Consider the following 14,161-nt stretch of genomic DNA (forward strand, 5'->3'; position numbering starts at 1 on the left):
TGAAGGAAGACCGATTCCCTGAATATCTAATGATACAGTTGAAGTCGGAAGTTTACATACACCTTAGCCAAATACATTTAAACTCAGTTTTTCACAATTCCTGACATTTAATCCTTGTAAAAAATTCCCTCTTATGTCACTTATGATCACCACTTTATTTTAAGAATGTGAAATGTCAGAATAACAGTAGAGAGAATGATTTATTTCAGCTTTTATTTATTTCATCACATTCCCAGTGGGTCAGTAGTTTACATACACTCAATTAGTATTTGGTAGCATTGCCTTTAAATTGATTAACTTGGGTCAAACGTTTCGGGTAGCCTTCCACAAGCTTCCCACAATAAGTTGGGTGAATTTTGGCCCATTCCTCCTGACAGAGCAGGTGTAACTGAGTCAGGTTTGTAGGCCTCCTGGCTCGCATACGCTTTTTCAATTCTGCCCACAAATGTTCTATGTCATTGAGGTCAGGGCTTTGTGATGGCCACTCCAATACCTTGACTTTGTTGTCCGTAAGCCATTTTGCCACAACTTTGGAAGTATGCTTGGGGTCATTGTCCATTTGGAAGACCCATTTGCGACCAAGCTTTAACTTCCTGACTGATGTCTTGAGATGTTGCTTCAATGTATCCACATAATTTTCCATCCTCATGATGCCATCTATTTTGTGAAATGCACCAGTCCCTCCTGCAGCAAAGCACCCCCACAACATGATGCTGCCACCCCCATGCTTAATGGTTGGGATGGTGTTCTTCGGCTTGCATGCGTCCCCCCTTTTCCTCCAAACATAATGATGGTCATTATGGCCAAACAGTTCTATTTTTGTTTCATCAGACCAGAGAACATTTCTCCATGTGCAGTTGCAAACCGTAGTCTGGCTTTTTTATGGCGGTTTTGGAGCAGTGGCTTCTTCCTTGCTGAGCGGCCTTTCAGGTTATGTGGATATAGATACTTTTGTACCCGTTTCCTCCAGCATCTTCACAAGGTCCTTTGCTGTTGTTCCCGGGATTGATTTGCACTTTCCGCACCAAAGTACGTTCATCTCTAGGAGACAGAACGCATCTCCTTCCTGAGCGGTATGACGGCTGTGTGGTCCCATGGTGTATATACTTGCGTACTATTGTTTGTACAGATGAACGTGGTACCTTCAGGCGTTTGGAAATTGCTCCCAAGGATGAACCAGACTTGTGTAGGTCTACAAAATATTTTCTGAGGTCTTGGCTGATTTCGTTTGATTTTCCCATGATGTCAAGCAAAGAGGCACTGAGTTTGAAGGTAGGCCTTGAAATACATCCACAGGTACACCTCCAATTGACCCCAATGATGTCAATTAGCCTATAAGAAGCTTCTAAAGCTATGACGTAATTTTCTGGAAATTTTCCAAGCTGTTTAAAGGCACAGTCAACTTAGTGTATGTAAACTTCTGACCCACTGGAATTGTGATACAGTGAATTATAAGTGAAATAATCTGTCTGTAAACAATTGTTGGAAAAATGACTTGTGTCATGCACAAAGTAGATGTCCTAACCGACTTGCCAAAACTATAGTTTGTTAACAAGAAATTTGTGGAGTGGTTGAAAAACGAGTTTTAATGACTCCAACCTAAGTGTATGTAAACTTCCGACTTGAACTGTATATAATGATGACTGGAATACATAAACCTGAGCAGATTAAGTGTTGCTAATGGAATGTTGGTGCCCGAGGCCATTGGTTTGGTCAGTGATAACATTGTTGCCCCTTGAGTCGGATTGACTTGCAAATCTCTCCTCCATGGACAACTGTATCCTTCAATACTTATAATTTAATCATCTCATAATGTGTAAAGCCGACTTAGCAGCACATCACCTTTTATCAACAACATTTCTATTAGCTAAATCAGTCATTGTCTATTTCATATGTTGCATGTTTACATGTTTAAGTATTAGTAGTACACCTTGTATTAATGGAAGTTGTATAGTCATTGCTCAGAGTTGCCTCTGTTTCCCTGGTAAAAGGCAGCCCTTTCACTGTCTTGAAGTACGTCTTAGCTATCAATTCATCTAGAAAATATTAAGTGGTTTCAAAGCTTGAAAATAGTTTATACTCACTCTACTCAGCCTCTGAGCCTCGGTGCATGTTTATCTGTCTAGTTAAAACAGGTGAATGTGGACCGAGTGAAGAGACTTGTTTTGGATCATCACCAGACCTTGTGCACCATTTACCGACAGGACTTGTTGACTCAGTTAGGGCAGTGGAAGAGGTCTCTCTCTCTCCATCTCTCTCTGCCTTTTTACAAGCTCCTAGCAGAGAAAAGCGCAGCTGCATTTGCTTTTCATTTAGTCCAACAACTGTTTAATTTAAGCTCTGTGAGTACAGACAGAGCTGCTCCTGGGAAGTAGTTATCTGCAGTGCTTCTATCCAATCCATCTGTAAATGAGAAGGCAGGTGGGTGGGTTAGTTCTGGAGCTGGTCTCTACCGGTGGATGTGGTCAAACTGGAATATTTGTCTTTCACTTTTTAGTCTGGCAGGGCACCTAAACAGCTGGCTGCTGTGGAACCTGACCACTATCAATCACTGAGAGAGGAACTAAACTTTGTATATGGTTGGACAGTGGGCAGGTAGGTGAGGGATGACTAGGCACCTTGTCTTCCCTCATTGGATTAGCGATATGATGCTCTCAGGTAACACTAGTTTCATTACTTGATATGAAGGAAAAAGAGACTGATGCCAACTCTTTACAGGTTGGAGAGTTTTGGAGTTAGACTGTCAGGCTATCAATAGTAGACGGCAGAGTTTTTCCTCTCGCCAAGATGTTGTAAAATGGTAGTTTGCTTTTGTGACAGAATAAGAAACAGTAGAATACATCAGAAGACTGAATGTGAAATCTAAAATTAGTTGAAAAGGCATTCTAGATGGTTTGACAGACTGACTTTAGACTTTTTGTTGTCAAATATTTAGCGTTATGTACCCATAACATGACCTTCATCAGACCAACAGACCCAGGCACACACTCACACACCCCTACACACACACAGTAACAGAACATGACATTTGTCATTCATCAGGTATATCCGATAGCTCCTCATCTGGCTCCCCCTCCCCAAGTCCCCAAAAGCCCGCAGCCCTCGGTGACTCCAAGCCAAGACCCCAGTCAGTCACTTTTATATTTAGATTGGCCTGCTTATATTGTAAATACCAGCGTTAGTGTTTACAAGCTTTTTCCATGCTCTTCTCATGGTCTCTGGTGGGCACCCCTCTGTTCAGAAGCCCTGCCTGGTGTTGTCATTCTCTCTGTGACTGGCAGGGCTGGCATGGTGGGGGGTGGAATGGGGGTTGACAGAAGGGGTAGACTTGGGGTTCTTCCAGCATTGTCCTGCTGCCTGAGTCAGACCACCAACGGAGCAGCAAAGTTGATGCCCGCTGGCACTCTGGGTCCCGTAAGTGAGACATCCACCCCCCTTCCTGCCATCCAACCTCACCCCATCCAACCTCATCTCACCCCACCCCGGCCCTTCTAATCATGACACCATCTGCTGCCTCCTGGAGAAGGTTACCCAGTGCCACCACAGCCCAGTGCTGATGTGACTCTCCCTGCTTCAGACACTCACCACTTCGTCATTCACATTCTCTCTCCTTCTGATTCGCTCTCTCTCTCGGTCTCTCTGTCACTCTGCCAGCCAGACAGGCAGCTGGATGTGCAGACACTGCCACAGGGCAACACTTAGTGGCCCTTAGGCCCCCCGCCCTGCTGTCTGCCATCTGTGTCCATCTCAGTGGGCAAGGTAGTGGGACTACAGGGTCCTGGAGGGGAAAACAGGACACAGAGCGAGGAAGAGATACGGAGAGCGGGAGTGGAATATGGAGGGAGGGCGAGGGATATGGAGAAAGGGCAAGGAAGGGTGGAAAGAAAGAAGGAGAAAGAGGGGAGGTATAGAAGGAGAGAAAGAGAGAGTGTATGGCCCACGTGGGCTGCAGCCACAGGTCACATGGTGTCATTAATCCTAATGATTAACTTCTAAACAGCATCTTATATACAGTATGTATGCTGGTGTTGTTAGAAGGTCAGGAATAAACTAGGCAGGCCCGAGTCAAGCACATTTATCTGGGCCAGGTCAGGCCACGGTGGTTTGTTGTCTTTGCTTGATGACAGACGAACAAAGGACTGCCAGAGGTGCATAAACGTGGGAGAGAAAATCAACTACAGCACAGTACTTTATGCTAATACTAATTCAGTTGTTCCCTATGTTCTGATGCACACATCCATGTCACGCTCCTCAGTGACACAGATAACACCAATCCCCATAAAGTTCATATAGGGACCTCTATTGTCTCTCCATTCATGTGAGTACATTCATGTGAGTACATACAGCTTTAAGATAGCCAAGCACCAGAGGACAGAAGAGAGGCTGACTTGAGTTTTACGTGCCCAACTCGTATCCCTCTATAACACGTAGCTACAGTTGAAGTCGGAAGTTTACATACACTTAGGTTGGAGTCATTAAAACTCGTTTTTCAACCACTCCACAAATGTCTTGTTAACAAACTATAGTTTTGGCAAGTCGGTTAGGACATCTACTTTGTGCATGACACAAGTAATTTTTCCAACAATTGTTTACAGACAGATTATTTCACTTATAATTCACTGCATCACAATTCCAGTGGGTCAGAAGTTTACATACACTAAGTTGACTGTGCCTTTAAACAGCTTGGAAATTTCCAGAAAATTATGTCATGGCTTTAGAAGCTTCTGATAGGCTAATTGACATCATTTGAGTCAATCGGAGGTGTACCTGTGGATGTATTTCAAGGCCTACCTTCAAACTCAGTGCCTCTTTGCTTGTCATCATGGGAAAATCAAACGAAATCAGCCAAGACCTCAGAAAAAAAGTTGTAGACCTCCTTGGGAGCAATTTCCAAACGCCTGAAGGTACCACGTTCATCTGTACAAACAATAGTAGGCAAGCATAAACACCATGGGACCACACGGCCGTCAGACTGCACAGGAAGGAGTCGCTTTCTGTCTCCTAGAGATGAACGTAGTTACGTGCAAATCCATCTCAGATCAACAGCAAAGGACCTTGTGAAGATGCTGGAGGAAACGGGTACAAAAGTACATGTATCTATATCCACAGTAAAACAACTCCTGTATCGACATAACCTGAAAGGCCGCTCAGCAAGGAAGAAGCCACTTCTCCAAAAACCGCCATAAAAAAGCCAGACTATGCTTTGCAACTGCACATGGGGACAAAGATCATACTTTTTGGAGAAATGTCCTCTGGTCTGGTGAAACAAAAATAGAACTGTTTGGCCATAATGACCATCATTATGTTTGGAGGAAAAACGGGGAGGCTTGCAAGCCGAAGAACACCATCCCAACCGTTAAGCACGGGGGTGGCAGCATCATGTTGTGGGGGTGCTTTGCTGCAGGAGGGACTGGTGCACTTCACAAAATAGATGGTATCATGAGGATGGAAAATTATATGGATATATTGAAGCAACATCTCAAGACATCCGTCAGGAAATTAAAGCTTGGTCGCAAATGGGTCTTCCAAATGGACAATGACCCCAAGCATACTTCCAAAGTTGTGGCAAAGTCAAGGTATTGGAGTGGCCATCACAAAGCCTTGACCTCAATCCTGTAGAACATTTGTGGGCAGAACTGAAAAAGCGTGTGCGAGCAAGGAGGCCTACAAACCTGACTCAGTTACACCAGCTCTGTCAGGAGGAATGGGCCAAAATTCACCCAACTTATTGTGGGAAGCTTGTGGAAGGCCACCAAAAACGTTTGACCCAAGTTAAACAATTTAAAGGCAATGCTACCAAATACTAATTGAGTGTATGTAAACTTCTCACCCACTGGGAATGTGATGAAAGAAATAAAAGCTGAAATAAATAATTCTCTCTACTATTTTTCTGACATTTCACATTCTTAAAATAAAGTGGTGATCCTAACTGACCTAAGACAGGGCATTTTTTACAAGGATTAAATGTCAGGAATTGTGAAAAACGGAGTTTAAATGTATTTGGCTAAGGTGTACGTAAACTTCCTACTTCAACTGTATAACTCATATAGCTTCTTCAGGCTGTTTATAGCCCTGCTTGAACATTCATGAATTCAAAACATGTTTGCCCTGAGCTACAGTATTTCCTATCAATTTGATATGATTTTGTATTAAAAAATCATGTAAATATCAACCTTCCTGACATTAAATGGGCAACTTGAAATCCCTCCCACATTTTCGGATCATGATGGATGGGTAAAAGGAGCGATAAAGAATCCCTCCCATATTTATCACCTCTTGGAGCTAGCTCAATACATTTGATTTTGTGGTCATGTTTTTTTTTTACCAAAGTGTTTCAGCTCTATTTCCCCTCCCCTTTATCCAGCGATAGTAGAGTTTAATGCCCAGCAGTGTACAAGCTAAATCAGGTTTGCTCAAAGCTGTCCTCCCCCCTCCTCCTCCTTCCATGTCAGCTCGGGGTTGGAGGGGAACATTTCTCCCTGTAATGATGGCCCTGGGCTGCAGGTATTTCAACACGCACACACAAACACAGATTCACCTAGCTGCCAGTCAGTGATGCTTCGCTGTGAGGTCTGTATCTCTCTCTCTCTCTCTCACACACACACACACACACACACACACACACACACACACACACACCACACACACACACACACACACACACACACACACACACACACACACACACACACACACACACACACACACACACACACACACGTTATTTCACTCTGGGGAAAGTCAAGTGTGGTCCTTTTCAAGGCTAGCCAACTTTCCTTGTCTCTTTAGAAAACACTTGACCTTTCTTTTTTTTGTTTTACTATTTCAGTGTTCCCCTGCTACCATTTCAAATTGAGTTTGGGCTCAAGCTTCATAGAGATTATTTTTCAATTATATTTCAAGCACACTTGAAAAAATATTAAATAATTCGGAGGGCAACAGTCTCTTTGGGATAGTTTTTTCCTCAGAGACAGATGTTTGAACTTTCCACATTTCGCATATTCTAAATGGAATTCATAGCAGGCCTAATGCCAGTCCTGTGTCATAAAATCATCTGTAATTTTGGAGACACTGGAGAGAAAAGAGGAGTTATTATTGAGTGAAGGTTAATCTAAACCAGCCTTGTGTGTTGTCTTTGATCCTGGTCCATTTGCCTTTAAACACAGCACACTCTGTGGGGCTGTTGGATGGGCAGTTGGACAGAGAGAGACTGGAGTGGCCCATTCCTCTTCTCCTTTCATGTTCTCCTAAGCCCCCTTCCTCAACAGTCGCGAGCCGTAACTGGCCTGAGGGAGAGTACATACACTGACACAGCTGCCAGAAATGGTGAAGTATTTACTTTAAACGACACAGTCATCTCACACACCTAAAAAGGAATGGAAGAATCAAACCCTCTATCACTCACTGAGCCGCCCTTGATGAAGAGACCGAGCATAAAAAGGATTCTGAACCATCAAATATGGAAAAGAAAAAAACAAGTTCTCCAGCTTCATGCATTTTCCCCTGATCATTTTATATCAATGGACACCTCTTCAGATTCACATAGTATTTTCCCCTGATCATTTTATATCAATGGACACCTCTTCAGATTCACATAGTATTTTCCCCTGATCATTTTATATCAATGGACACCTCTTCAGATTCACATAGTATTTTCCCCTGATCATTTTATATCAATGGACACCTCTTCAGATTCACATAGTATTTTCCCCTAATCATTTTATATCAATGGACACCTCTTCAGATTCACATAGTATTTTCCCCTGATCATTTTATATCAATGGACACCTCTTCAGATTCACATAGTATTTTCCCCTGATCATTTTATATCAATGGACACCTCTTCAGATTCACATAGTATTTTCCCCTGATCATTTTATATCAATGGACACCTCTTCAGATTCACATAGTATTTTCCCCTGATCATTTTATATCAATGGACACCTCTTCAGATTCACATAGTATTTTCCCCTAATCATTTTATATCAATGGACACCTCTTCAGATTCACATAGTATTTTCCCCTAATCATTTTATATCAATGGACACCTCTTCAGATTCACATAGTATTTTCCCCTGATCATTTTATATCAATGGACACCTCTTCAGATTCACATAGTATTTTCTGTGGCCAGCTGGCTCCATTGGAGGGCACTTGTGAGGACAGGCAACGGCAGCACTCAGTCAGGCAGAGCTGAGTTCCTAAAGAGAGTGAGAGAAATAGAGAGAGATAGAGGGAGAGAATGAGAGAGGGAAACAAAAAGAGTGGGAGAGCAGTAGCAGAAATCAATCATGCCCGCTCTCTCTTATCAGCCTTGAAGCTCAGTCTCTCAGGGAGTGTGCTCTGTGGCAGAGATGGTAGGTGCACTGACCCACACTATTCCACAAGTGTTTAATGGCTTACCTAGTAGTGGATAGCATAGCCAGCATTAGTACAGCCAGCATTAGTACAGCCAGTACAGGAGACTCACTCCCATATAGCTTTTGGCTCACAATAAGCTGGCTTTAATGGCTGGCTGTTAAATGCACCTTGGGTTTTCATTGCAAACTGTTGCTTACTGCATTGGCACAGTGAACATTAATGATATGCCGAAAGGCTTCATTTCTTTTTAAAAAGCTCCAGTGCTGAAAGGGGAATAGGGAGCATCTGGAAAAGGCAGGCCCTTTTACTTCCTCTGTGTACCTAACGACAGTGTGTGTGTGTGTGTGTGAGAGCCCATGGAGAGATCAATCTGTGCCGTTGCCAATACATGTGCGTACTCTGAGGAGGGTACGCACATGGCTATAGAGGTGAGTAGAAGAGTTGAGAAGGGGGCGGGGGATATGCACAGCTGCTACTGACAGGGGCGCTCACCAATACTCTGAAACAAGGTAATACACTCACACAAGATGGCCGCCAGGGATACCATGTGGTTGCAGAGCGTAGAAAACCAAAACCCTTCTCTCTTTCTCTCTCCCGCTCTCTCGCTCGCTCTCTGCCTCTCTCTCTCTCTGTCTCGTTCTGCCAGAGTTGGATTCATCATTGCTACCATATTTAATTGAATTGGGGAACACATTTTATTTATTTATTTTATTTCACCTTTATTTAACCAGGTAGGCTAGTTGAGAACAAGTTCTCATTTACAACTGCGACCTAGTCAAGATAAAGCAAAGCAGTGCGACACAAACAACAACATAGAGTTACACATGGAGTAAACAATAAACAAGCCAATAACACAATAAACAAGTCAATGACACAGTAGAAAAAAGAAAGTCTATATACAGTGTGTGCAAAAGGCATGAGGAGGTAGGCAATAAATAGGTCATAGGAGCAAATAATTACAATTTAGCAGATTAACACTGGAGTGATAAATGAGCATATGAAGATGTGCATGTAGAGATACAGGTGTGCAAAAAGAGCAGAAAAGTAAATAAAATAAAAACAGTAAGGGGATGAGGTAGGTAGATAGGGTGGGCAATGTACAGATGGGCTATGTACAGCTGCAGCAATCGGTTAGCTGCTCAGATAGCTGATGCATAAATAGGCCAGTGAAATGGTTGCAAAATTATAAGAGGAAATCTGTGCATGACATTTCCTGTTTCCTGAGCCTGGCAGAGTTTGAAAGCTGGCGAAGAGCGGTCTTTGAAAGCCCAGCTGCCTGCAGGAACAAAGCAGCCAGGGAGGCGGATGGTTCGTAGTTCGCCTCAGGTTGTGTCAGAGAGGCCTGCTTCCAAAACACTGATCTGTTTTTCATTCTTCGTCCACCCAGCCCATCTTAGATGTGGCCTGTATGGCTGTTCCCACCCTCAGGGGTGCAGAGAGAGAGGACGCTGGCTATAGGAGGAGTCATCTCTATCTCTCCCTTCCCTTTGTCTCTTCATCTCTATCTCTCCCTTCCCTTTGTCTCTTCATCTCTATCTCTCCCTTCCCTTTGTCTCTTCATCTCTATCTCTCCCTTCCCTTTGTCTCTTCATCTCTATCTCTCCCTTCCCTTTGTCTCTTCATCTCTATCTCTCCCTTCCCTTTATCTCTTCATCTCTATCTCTCCCTTCCCTTTGTCTCTTCATCTCTATCTCTCCCTTCCCTTTGCCTCTTCATCTCTCATCTCTATCTCTCCCTTCCCTTTATCTCTTCATCTCTATCTCTCCCTTCCCTTTGTCTCTTCATCTCTATCTCTCCCTTCCCTTTGCCTCTTCATCTCTCATCTCTATCTCTCCCTTCCCTTTATCTCTTCATCTCTATCTCTCCCTTCCCTTTGCCTCTTCATCTCTCATCTCTATCTCTCCCTTCCCTTTGTCTCTCCATCTCTCATCTCTATCTCTCCCTTCCCTTTGTCTCTCCATCTCTCATCTCTATCTCTCCCTTCCCTTTGTCTCTCCATCTCTCATCCCTTGCTCTCTCTCTCTGCAGTTGTTGGATTTCTTTATGGTAAGGAGTTGAGTAGATCATGTTTTTTACTGTAAGAGATGGAGCTGATTTGGCGTGCGTACAGCGGGATGAGAGGGAGGGAGTGGTGAGAGGCTGGCTGTCTGATGTATAGTGTCATTAGTAGACTGTCCAGGGAGAGAGTAACTGGAGAGGGGGAACTGACAGACAAGTGATGAGCGACATGGAGGACTCTCCAGGCTGGGGAGCGTGTGTGTCAGATGGAGAGAGAGAAGTGTTGTACACCCGCAGGTAACACACCCGCAGGTAACACACCCGCAGGTAACACACCCGCAGGTAACACACCCGCAGGTAACACACACAAAGTCATTCATTTCATTACACACAAGTATGTGAGCGTTGTGCAGCCTGTGAGGAGAAATACTAAACACAAATAAAGCAGAATATAGAGCTCAAGCGGCAGTGACAGATGACATTGTTTATGCTCACTGTTGCTGAGTTAGACGCAATTCAATCAGTTGGGGCAATACTTCTTTTTTTATTGCAATTATGCTAAATAATGGTGAAAAATGACTTCAGTGTAATTTCCTTAATATGAGGTGATAAGCAACAATAAGGAATTGCTTTTAATTACATCAAGCAGTCATCAGTGAGCAATAATTAAACTTCTGGAAACACAAATGATTACAGGTCTAGGTTAAAATTGTGAAATGTAATTGCCAATTTATGTTAATTAAACTTAACTTGAGGAATGTTCCTGAAATGCACAGCCTTGCCCTGTCTACCACTGGCATTGACCAGAATGCACCTTGAAGACAGGACATGTCATTGTGCTCCCCTCACTCCCCTGCAGAGGATCCCTGTATCTTCCCTGAAGATAGTCATCACTGCTAGTATCAGACAGTGGATCTACTGTGGGCGGGCCATGATCTCTACCAGTATGTCAATCAGGGACAGGGGGATTTCTGATTGGTCCCTAATGTCCTGACATGACCTAGGGTCTCAGCCAATTGTGCTGTTATGAGAGAACACACACTATCCCGTGGCTCTGCCTGGGGGAGATAAACAAGCTGCTGTGGGTGACTGCGGGATTTCCCACTCTGTGATAGGGTGGCCATTTGTCTGAGGTGGGCGGGCTGGGGGAGGAGGGGTACAGAAGGGGACAGCTATAATTCTTCTTTACTTTCTCCTGCTGTTGATTTGTTACACTATTGCTGTGAGCCATTGTCGCCTTGAAATATTTAGAAACGATAAAAAGCTGTCAGAATTGACTGATGAATATTTCATGGTGCACCAGCTGGAGTGTTTAGCAGTGATCAATAAAGGGGGCCGATGGCGCCGGGCGAAGGGCGTTAGTCACAGCGGGACCTCTGATGCGGGACACCTCTTCTAATTTAGCCAGGCGACCCACAGAGCCTGTCAGTATTACTGTATCACCCCTGGTTCTGATCTCCAGATCCCCTAACTAACACCACTGTCTGTCTCAAAGCAGAGTCAGGGTTCTGATCTCCAGATCCCCTAACTAACACCACTGTCTGTCTCAAAGCAGAGTCAGGGTTCTGATCTCCAGATCCCCTAACTAACATCACTGTCTGTCTCAAAGCAGAGTCAGGGTTCTGATCTCCAGATCCCCTAACTAACACCACTGTCTGTCTCAAAGCAGAGTCAGGGTTCTGATCTCCAGATCCCCTAACTAACACCACTGTCTGTCTCAAAGCAGAGTCAGGGTTCTGATCTCCAGATCCCCTAACTAACACCACTGTCTGTCTCAAAGCAGAGTCAGGGTTCTGATCTCCAGATCCCCTAACTAACACCACTGTCTGTCTCAAAGCAGAGTCAGGGTTCTGATCTCCAGATCCCCTAACTAACACCACTGTCTGTCTCAAAGCAGAGTCAGGGTTCTGATCTCCAGATCCCCTAACTAACACCACTGTCTGTCTCAAAGCAGAGTCAGGGTTCTGATCTCCAGATCCCCTAACTAACACCACTGTCTGTCTCAAAGCAGAGTCAGGGTTCTGATCTCCAGATCCCCTAACTAACACCACTGTCTGTCTCAAAGCAGAGTCAGGGTTCTGATCTCCAGATCCCCTAACTAACACCACTGTCTGTCTCAAAGCAGAGTCAGGGTTCTGATCTCCAGATCCCCTAACTAACACCACTGTCTGTCTCAAAGCAGAGTCAGGGTTCTGATCTCCAGATCCCCTAACTAACACCACTGTCTGTCTCAAAGCAGAGTCAGGGTTCTGATCTCCGTCGCCCCTAACTAACACCACTGTCTGTCTCAAAGCAGAGTCAGGGTTCTGATCTCCAGATCCCCTAACTAACACCACTGTCTGTCTCAAAGCAGAGTCAGGGTTCTGATCTCCAGATCCCCTAACTAACACCACTGTCTGTCTCAAAGCAGAGTCAGGGTTCTGATCTCCAGATCCCCTAACTAACACCACTGTCTGTCTCAAAGCAGAGTCAGGGTTCTGATCTCCAGATCCCCTAACTAACACCACTGTCTGTCTCAAAGCAGAGTCAGGGTTCTGATCTCCAGATCCCCTAACTAACACCACTGTCTGTCTCAAAGCAGAGTCAGGGTTCTGATCTCCAGATCCCCTAACTAACACCACTGTCTGTCTCAAAGCAGAGTCAGGGTTCTGATCTCCAGATCCCCTAACTAACACCACTGTCTGTCTCAAAGCAGAGTCAGGGTTCTGATCTCCAGATCCCCTAACTAACACCACTGTCTGTCTCAAAGCAGAGTCAGGGTTCTGATCTCCAGATCCCCTAACTAACACCACTGTCTGTCTCAAAGCAGAGTCAGGGTTCTGATCTCCAGATCCCCTAACTAACATCACTGTCTGTCTCAAAGCAGAGTCAGGGTTCTGATCTCCAGATCCCCTAACTAACACCACTGTCTGTCTCAAAGCAGAGTCAGGGTTCTGATCTCCAGATCCCCTAACTAACACCACTGTCTGTCTCAAAGCAGAGTCAGGGTTCTGATCTCCAGATCCCCTAACTAACACCACTGTCTGTCTCAAAGCAGAGTCAGGGTTCTGATCTCCAGATCCCCTAACTAACACCACTGTCTGTCTCAAAGCAGAGTCAGGGTTCTGATCTCCAGATCCCCTAACTAACACCACTCTGTCTGTCTCAAAGCAGAGTCAGGGTTCTGATCTCCAGATCCCCTAACTAACACCACTGTCTGTCTCAAAGCAGAGTCAGGGTTCTGATCTCCAGATCCCCTAACTAACACCACTGTCTGTCTCAAAGCAGAGTCAGGGTTCTGATCTCCAGATCCCCTAACTAACACCACTGTCTGTCTCAAAGCAGAGTCAGGGTTCTGATCTCCAGATCCCCTAACTAACACCACTGTCTGTCTCAAAGCAGAGTCAGGGTTCTGATCTCCGTCGCCCCTAACTAACACCACTGTCTGTCTCAAAGCAGAGTCAGGGTTCTGATCTCCAGATCCCCTAACTAACACCACTGTCTGTCTCAAAGCAGAGTCAGGGTTCTGATCTCCAGATCCCCTAACTAACACCACTGTCTGTCTCAAAGCAGAGTCAGGGTTCTGATCTCCAGATCCCCTAACTAACACCACTGTCTGTCTCAAAGCAGAGTCAGGGTTCTGATCTCCGTCGCCCCTAACTAACACCACTGTCTGTCTCAAAGCAGAGTCAGGGTTCTGATCTCCAGATCCCCTAACTAACACCACTGTCTGTCTCAAAGCAGAGTCAGGGTTCTGATCTCCAGATCCCCTAACTAACACCACTGTCTGTCTCAAAGCAGAGTCAGGGTTCTGATCTCCAGA

At 44.7% G+C, this 14,161-nt stretch overlaps 1 protein-coding gene across 5 annotated transcripts in view; it reads left to right on the plus strand.

Annotated features, from left to right (window-relative positions):
* LOC106613081 (RNA-binding protein Musashi homolog 2) overlaps positions 1 to 14,161 on the plus strand; it is a 348,890-nt gene that overhangs the window by 92,650 nt on the left and 242,079 nt on the right. The gene's annotated exons all lie outside the window — the stretch shown is intronic.

This window comes from Salmo salar, chromosome 09, assembly GCF_965601325.2.
Source record: "Salmo salar chromosome 09, fSalSal1, whole genome shotgun sequence".
NCBI classification, from domain to species: Eukaryota; Metazoa; Chordata; class Actinopteri; order Salmoniformes; family Salmonidae; genus Salmo; species Salmo salar.